This window comes from Mus pahari, chromosome 5 (assembly GCF_900095145.1).
Source record: "Mus pahari chromosome 5, PAHARI_EIJ_v1.1, whole genome shotgun sequence".
NCBI lineage: Eukaryota > Metazoa > Chordata > Mammalia > Rodentia > Muridae > Mus > Mus pahari.
The window spans coordinates 56,719,087-56,727,964 of record NC_034594.1 but is presented as its reverse complement, the minus strand read 5'-3'; positions in this window follow the sequence as shown (position 1 = coordinate 56,727,964).

Below are 8,878 nucleotides of genomic sequence, written 5' to 3'. Positions count from 1 at the left end.
TGACCACCACACTTGCAACTGTGGCACACGTGCACTAAATAATTAGGTAAAATGTAAATTGTTTAAAGCATAGGAAATTTGCTATGGGTTTAGGTGCCAGACAGGCCAATAAACAGTCATACACGAGATACAGAGATAATCTCTATCACTAAAAAAAAAAAAAAAAAAAAAAAAAAAAACCATAATTAAAATAATAACCACAGAAAAACTAGAGCTAGGGATTAGCATGTTCTTGCATAAAAGATAGCCCAGTGGTGGAGTGGTGGCTTAGCATGTGCCCAACCCTGGGTTGACTCTGCAGAAACAAAACATCAAGACATTATAAAGCTCTAAGATACACGTTTTTAGAGGAACGCTCTACTGAACTTTTAAAGAGTGGTCTTTCTCAGGGACCATGCCCAAGATGACCCCTACCCAGCACCATACTACATGAGTGGGATTCAGCACTCCTGAGACCACTCCTGAGACAACCCCGGACACTCAGAGAATCCGTCCACCACTAAGAGGATCAAGTAAGTGGTGGAGAAATGGAAGAGAAAAAGAAACAGAAAGATATGGGCACAGTGAAGAGAGGCAGAACTGGGGAGTTGAAAACCAGCCTTATGTGAGTAGCTAGTGATGCCACCTGGGACCAGAGTGGGGTTCTGGCCTGTGCTGTCATCAAGGGCCACATCTGGGTTCATGGCCCTGCAGCAGCAGCGATCCGTTACCACGAAAGGCCAGGCATATGGCCCTATTCTGGGCTTCTGCCCAGGGACATGTTGATGTCTGAGGGTTGTGTAGAATTGGCCCCACCCTTCTCCTGGGCATGAGCTGACCCAGCGGGCATGAGAAGAGAGCTGACCCAGACCCTAGCCACTGCAGTACGCTGGAGAGCAGGCCCTGCCCATTGCCAGAGCTTCAGGCTAGCTAGCTCCAAGACTGTAAGTGTGAGAGAGCTGGCACTACCACTCATCTCCCATGTGGTGGCAGGGATGAGGGAGAGGTCTTCCCCCCCCCCCCTTCCTCCTTACCACCTGTGGCAGGCAGGAGAGCTGGCCCTGTCCCTCCCCAGATGGAGCACTCACAAGAGCAGGCCGGCCCTGCACCATACCTGGGCAGCACAGTAGAGCTGACTCTGGATGTGGGGGTTGCGGGTGAGCTGCCCTACGCAGGAGAGTGCAAGAGAACCAGCTGCCCTACCTCATTTCTGCTGGGCGATGGCACAGATGAGGTGAGACTCCACTCCTCCTCTTCCTCATTCCTTATCATCTATGCCAGGTAGGAGAGCTGTCCCCTGGGTCATGAGAGTGGGAGAACTGTCTCTCCTCACCTGGGCAGCCTTGTAGAGCTGGCCCTGGTAAGCCAGCCCCAGGCTGACCAGCTCAATTCTCAGGCCCAGGTTCAGGGCTTTGAATTGGTCCACTCAACATCTACCCCACTGATGAACTGCTGGAGTACATGAAGAGGCCAGTCCTACAGATTCAAAACTACAAGATCTCCACAATACAGGATGGCAGCAGGGTACCAGAGAGGAATTCCAGCGAGGTTCCGGCAGTGATAGAATAGCAAAGAGGTCTCATATCAGACCAATGAGTCATTGAAAGAAAAGAACTGGAGACAAAAGGGTAGACTAAGGGTGGAGGGAGGGCAGGTTCAAGGGCATGGGAGATGAGCAGGCTTGGGGTGGGGGATGTGAAGCTCACTAAGAACCAATAAAAGGTTCTAAAAAGAATGTTTGTAAATATAAAAAAAATAAAATAAAATCAATGCCTCAGAATGTCACCTTATTTGAAAACAGGGCTGCTGCAGATGCTATTAGTTAATATGGAGATGTTGGCGCCACAGACTCAAAGAAGCTAAAGAAGGAAGGCAGGCCCAAGCAAGGAAACTTGAATGTCACTTAGAAGGGTGAATAAAATAGTCATCTGAAGCAGATGGAGGGAGGGAACTGGGAGGGAGAGGGAGGGGAAGGGGGATAGGGGTTCAGGATCAAGTGTGGGGAAAAACAGGAGAGATGGTTAGATGACCATGAAAATGAATGGAGATCTGCAACTGATGGTTGTGAGGAGGTGGGGGGGGGGGCAGGCATTTCCAAGACAAGACAGAGACCTGGGATAAGGGAGGCACTCAAGAATCAATGTGGGTGACCTTAGCTGTGACTCACTACATTGGGGAGATGAAACCTGAAGAGGAGCAATAGAGACACCAACCCTCCTACAAAACTTTCTTCTTTTTTTTTTTTTTTGTAGGGAGTGGCCAGCCAACAACCAGTCCAGCTGGAGAACCAACCCGTGGAAAACACCAACCCCTAACACTACTAATGATATTCTGCTATGTTTGCAGACAGGAACATGCTGTCCTCTGAGAGACTCCGCCCAGCAGCTCACCCAGATAGATACAAGCACCCACAATCAAACAGTGGATGGATCTTGGGGACTCTTATGGAAGAATAGAGCTCCTCTTGTATTCTCTAATGTATCTCTGAGTACCTGCTGAATTCCATGGTGCATCTCTGAGCACCTGTTGAATCCCATGGTGCATCTCTGAGAACCTGTTGAATTCCATGATACTTTTCTCCAGGCCTTTCTGAAGTCTTCAATACTCTATTCACAACCTTCACTCTTCATTGCACTGCCTTCTTGGCCCCAGAGACATTTATGAAGAGTAATTCTAATGCATAGAAGAAGATCAACTAGCTATGCTGCCCATCTGGAATGTTTAATGATCAGTCCAAAAATCACAGAATATCTCCTTTAGGAATATAGAAGGCCCTGGAGGAGAGAGAACACAGATTTATATCATTCAGTGTAGTCATGCGTGGACCCAAATGTTCTTGCTTTTCCTAGCTTGCTGTTGGTTAGTAAGTAATCTTGTATTTGAATTTTCTTAAAGGTGTTTAAATCTACTTGTACTGATATCTGCGGCATCTATGAGCATATTTATGGAGGTATATTGTCTGACCTAAATAGATAAGAAATAATTACTTTCCAGAGTGGATAATAATCAGAATTCTGTATTATAATTTTGCATTTCACATTACCTATGATAACTTTCTTTGTTTCAAAACAATACCTTTCTATGATTAATGATCCTGAGAATTGGAAGTCCTGACACTGTAGGCTTGAGTTAGGCATACTAAAAAGCAGGTCTCGTGTGTGGACCCTGGGCAATTCTCTATACTTCTCTGTGCCTATTTATCTACCAACAAGGTTGGGTTAAATGCAGAGCCTGTTCTTCGAGGACCATTTCACTGAGTTCATTAGATGCTTTTTTTCTTCTTCTTTCCATTTTCTTCTGTGATGCTGGGAATGAACCCAAGGCTCTATGCTTGCTACTCAAGTGCTGGACCACTGAGTTCCATCCTCAGCCCCATCCTTGCTTTGACTGAACCATCTTTTTCTAGTCTGCACCAGCATAGACACAGTTTAATCCACATCATTAGCTTGATAGTCAAAGCCACTCTGATAGATAAAAGGCTACAACTGAATGCCACAAGATTTGTGGTCAGCGTATGGGGCAGGGTAACACAATGTCATGAATATCAATCAGCAGAGTGACAGAGGCTAGCAGGACAATCAAATATACTTCTATTTCTGAACTGCTTATAAACCTCCACATATTAGTCTTAAATGCTTATGCCTTTTTCCTTTTTTTTTTTCTGGCTTAGAAATAGTTTATATAGGTTAGGCTGGCTTCAGACCTGCAGAGATCTGCCTGCTTGAGCCTCCAGAGTGTAGAGTATAGGGATAAAAGCCATGCACCATCATTCCCATGAATGTTTGTGGCTTTTATGGGTATTTTAGTGTTAACAATATGCCCTATTAAAATACCACTGTACTGGCTGGTTTTATGTGTCAACTTGACACAGCTGGAGCTATCACAGACAAAGAAGCTTCAGTTGGAGAAATGCCCCCATGAGATCCAGCTGTGGGGCATTTTCTCTGTTGGTGATCAAGGCTGGGAGTGCCCATTGTGGGTGATGCCATCCCTGGGCTGGTAGTCCTGGGTTCTATAAGAAATCAAGCCGAGCAAGCCAGGGGAAGGAAGCCAGTAAGTAACACCCCTCCATGGCCTCTGCATCAGCTCCTGCTTCCTGACCTGCTTGGGTTCCAATCCTGACTTCCTTTGGTGATGAACTGCAACGTGGGAAGTGTAAGCTGAATAAACCCTTTCCTCCTCAACTTGCTTTTTGGTCATGATGTTTTGTGTAGGAATAGAATCCCTGACCTAGACAACCACTATATTAATTCATTACTAGAGACTATGGAACTGAATAAAGCTACACTATAGTCATGAGCTGAGTTTACTAGCCACTGTAAATATCCTCTGCATCTATGTAGTAACTGGTGTCTGAATTTGTTAACTCCTAGATTGAATGCTGGAGGGGTCTAGTTATCTCTCAGATCACATTCCTGGAAATAAGCTGGGAACTCACAAAAACCAGAAGCTTGTCCTACTTTTCAGTGATTGTAAAAATCTCCCTCGCATGACTAAAAGTGCTGTCCTTTCTTCAGCATAGTTAGCTCTCTGCCTCGGTGGTTAGTGTTGGGGAAAAAACAGAAAGCAAATCTGTTCAAATGTCACTGACCTAGTAAAAGGAGATGTAACCCGTAGTATAAAGGCCTTCGAAGCAAGAAGCTGATGGAGTCTCACAGCCATTCTTGTAACTTTAACTTTTCTCAATTCTTATTTTTAATGATGGTTCTTAAATGCTTTCTAGCCCACCACCCACCAGGGGTAGTGGAAAAGAAAGGATACAGGGAAAGTAGGCCAACTTAGAAATGCTTCTTTGGAGCAACTCCCTTCTGCGTTCTGAGGAAATCAGCATTCCAGTTCACAGGTCAGCAGCAGCAGCAGCAGCCCAATCCACACGCAGATGCTTCACAGATGTACTGGCAGTCCAGTATGGAAGAGTCAGCACAGCAAACAGGAGTCAGCAGTGGTAGACTACTGAGCAAAGGAGAGGCAGCCAGGCCTCAACCTTGACGCAGGTCAGCAGGGGAGACCAGGAGGAATGCCAGAAGTGTCTCAGCTGCCTCTCTCAGTGAAGTGAACAAGGAATGATCAGCGAAGCTTCGAGACCAACAACCATTGCCCAGCTAGCTCTACAAGCAAGCCAAACTAACTCTGTAAGTTAGCGTCAAGCTCAGCATCCTTCACTGTCCACCCAGTCCTACCTATGCATCATGTGTCCTCCACGATCTTGCCGCAGCACATCGAGTCTGTCTCAGCTAACATCACACTGCCAATTAGCCTGAGCCCACAAAAGTGGCAAGAAGCGGCAGCACATCATCAGAAGTTTCTTGGTTCATTTCTCTTTGTGGAGTTCTGACAAATGGAGCTCAACTATGGAACGTCAGGTGGACCAATGCATGTGTGTCATTATCGAGGAATCCTTCATCACATGTCCTTTCACATGCTTGCTTAACAGAACATCCTTTCACTTATGTCTGCTCCAGTGAAAAGTTCCTTCAAAAGTCTGCCTTAGCCTTTTACCTGTGTGCACTTCAGGAAAACACTCCTTCACGTGTTTGTCCCAGAAAAACACCATCCAACACAACTGACTTTCCAAAGTACCCTTAAGTTTCCACTTCACGTTCTGTCCTTGATTAGAACTGAGGTGTGTTCCCAGACTCATGTGGGTGGTGGCAATGGCTGGAGGAGAGTGTGGAAACTTTAGCAGATGGGACCTGTGCCAGTTACAAACTAGGGTCATCTGAGAAGAGGGAGCCTCGGTTTCTGCTTTAGTTCCTGCCCTGGCTTCCCTTACTGTAGGACTGTAACCTGGAAGCTGAAAGAAAACAGAACAAAACAAAACAAACCCCTTTTCTCTCCAAGTTACTGTTGGTCACGGTGTTTATCACAGCAGCAGAGTTCAGTCACACTGGCTGAGCCTTTGAAATTGTAGCTCAGTTTCTAGTTTTGATGATGCCTGATTCCCAGTTCCCCATGATGTGCACAGCTGCTACTTCATGCTCCCACAAGAGAGCAGCTTTGCCTTGAATTTCCTGCTCTGGCACACTGAAATACCTAGAAACCATGAGTAAAGACAATATTACATGGCTACATGACTATATTACATGGCTGTGGTTCCCCGTGACACAGTATATGCTTTGAAAAATGCTGAAGACAAATTCAAATATGTTCACTACTAAAACAGTAAATATATATGAGATACCGGCCAGTGGTGACACACACCTTTAATCCCAGCATGTGGGGAGGCAGAGGCAGGTGGATCTCTGTGAATTTGAGGCNAACCTGGTCTACAGAGTGAGTTCTAGGATAGTCAGGGATATAAAGGAAAACCCTGTCTCAAAAAAAAATCTGTATATCTATATCTATAACTATATCTCTATCTGTCTTAGTCAGGGTTTCTATTCCTGGACAAACATCATGACCAACAAGCAAGTTGGGGAGGAAAGGGTTTATTCAGCTTACATTTCCATACTGCTGTTCATCACCAAAGGATGCAGGACTGGAACTCAAGCAGGTCAGAAAGCAGGAGCTGATGCAGAAGCCATGAAGGGATGTTCTTTACTGGCTTGCTTCCCCTGGCTTTCTCTGCCTGCTCTCTTATAGAATCCAAGACTACCAGCCCAGAGATGGTCCCACCCACAAGGGGACCTCCCCCCTTGATCACTAATTGAGAAAATGCTTTACAGCTGGATCTCATGGAGGCATTTTCCCAACTGAAGCTCCTTTCTCTGTGATAACTCCAGCTGTGTCAAGTTGACACAAAACTAGTCAGTACACTATCTAACTATCTATCTACAGTAAATTAAAAGATAATCACAAGCTGGGGATGGAGAGATGGTTCAGTGGTTATGAACTCTTGCTGGACCTGAGTTTATTTCCCAGCACCCATATCAGGTAGCTCACAACTGCCTAAAACTCCACTTCCAAGGGATCCAACATCCTCTTCTGGCCTCTACAGCTCACCTGAACACCTATGGTGCACATAAACATACTCTGGCCTCTATACATACATTTAAATAAAATAATAAAATACATTTTTAAGAATAAACAAACACAGGAGATGAATTTATATAGAGAGCTGTATGTTTGCATTGGCTGCAAGGTCTGACCCAGTGGTTCCCAACCCTCCTGATGCTGCAGCCCTTTAATACAGTTGTGGTGACCATGTTGTGGTGACCTCCAACAATAAAATTATTTTCATTGCTACTTCATAACTGTAATTTTGCTAGTTATGAATCTCCGTGTAAATATCTATGCTTTCCAGTAGTCTTAGGTGACCCTGTAGAAGGGTCATTGACCCTCAAAGGAGTCATGGCTCACAGGTTGAGAACCACTGGTCTAGTAGACCTGGTCTAATATTGATCATGAACAACTTGCTGTTATCCTCAGACTGGGATACTGCCACTGTTTGGCTCCTGGACTCATGTAGATGCATCACAGGTCTCCATTCTGTCACCCAGTATCATCGCAGCTGAAATTATGTGTATCCAGCAATGAAGAACATTGTGTTGAACTGTCCCCCTCTTGGGGTCTCCCTTATCATTTATTATTATTTCTTTCTGATCCTTTAAAACTTGTCCTTTTTATTGCACATCCTGGAGGCCTATAAGCTCTATTGCCTATAAGCTCAGTTTAGATTTCCCCCACGAGAGATGCTTTTTTTGATGTTAGAATTCAGGAGGGAATAAGACAGGGCTGGAGAGATGGTTCAGTGGTCCAGAGCACTGGCTGTTCCTCCAGAGGACCCCCACATGGCAGCTCACAACTGTCTATAACTCCAGCTTCAGGAGATGCAACACTCTCACACATACATGCAGGAAAAATACCAATTCACATAAAATAACGAATGAATCATTTAAAAAGAAAGAGGAAACAAGACATTGTTTGCTTCTGCTCACAGTCAGCTATGTGTTTGGCTTCTGAGAGATAGGCAAATGAGGCTTGGCCAACAGCTTACTGGTATCTTGTAACTCTCCCACTCCCTGTCCTGTGACTCACCAGACAATCCTGTTTCCTTTCTTTCTGATGGTGCAGCTACTAGGGGTGGATTCCATAATTGATGCTCTCCACACCCTCTTAATGTATAATGAGTGCCTAATCCCTATGCCGATCTTCTATTTCAAATACTTAAGAGTGGTTTATTAGTCAGAGAAACAGCCCACAGAAAAGCAGCTTGTATTTAGAAGGAGGTTTGAGATAAGAAATTGGCCCTAACCATTTCGGAGGAGACCTCCAAGTCCCAAAAACCTCCAAGGTGTATTGGTGAGCCAGAGACACAGGGGAGTTGAAGGCACAGTGCTAGACCACACTCCAAAAGCCTGGAGCTCAGAAAGCCTGGGACCTGCAGCTTCAGTGTGAGGGATGACAGGTGTGGAGCCCAGGAAAATCCTCTGACTCAGCAAGGGGGAATAGCAGACGCCCTGGTTTAAAGGTGGGCAGGCAGAGAGGCAGTTGTCTTGCTTCATTCAGTTGTTTAACTGAGTGGGTAAGCCCCACCCACCTGGGGAAGGATAATCCCTTAATTCAGTCTAATTTAGTTTAAAAGTCAAACCCATTCATAGAGCATCCACACAGAGATACCCAGAATAGTTTGACTCAGTATGACCCCATGGTTCAGTCAAGTTGGGCACACAGATTAACGATCGCCAGTAGATTCTGATGTGGGCCTGTCTGTGGTCCTGGGGTTGGTGCTTTTCTCACATACCACAAAGATAAGCCACCCTCCTACCTGGAATCAACTGTTTCCTTTACCACGATACTCATACTTGATTTCTGAGGACTTAAACACAAACAATTGATTTTATATAGGAGTAAAGGATGAAGGTGAGTAAGGATGTGGGTACCAAGGAACAGTATATTTCTTCTTTTCCTCCTCCTTCCCCCTCTTCTTTCCACCTTCTCCTTGTGTTCTTTCTTCTGG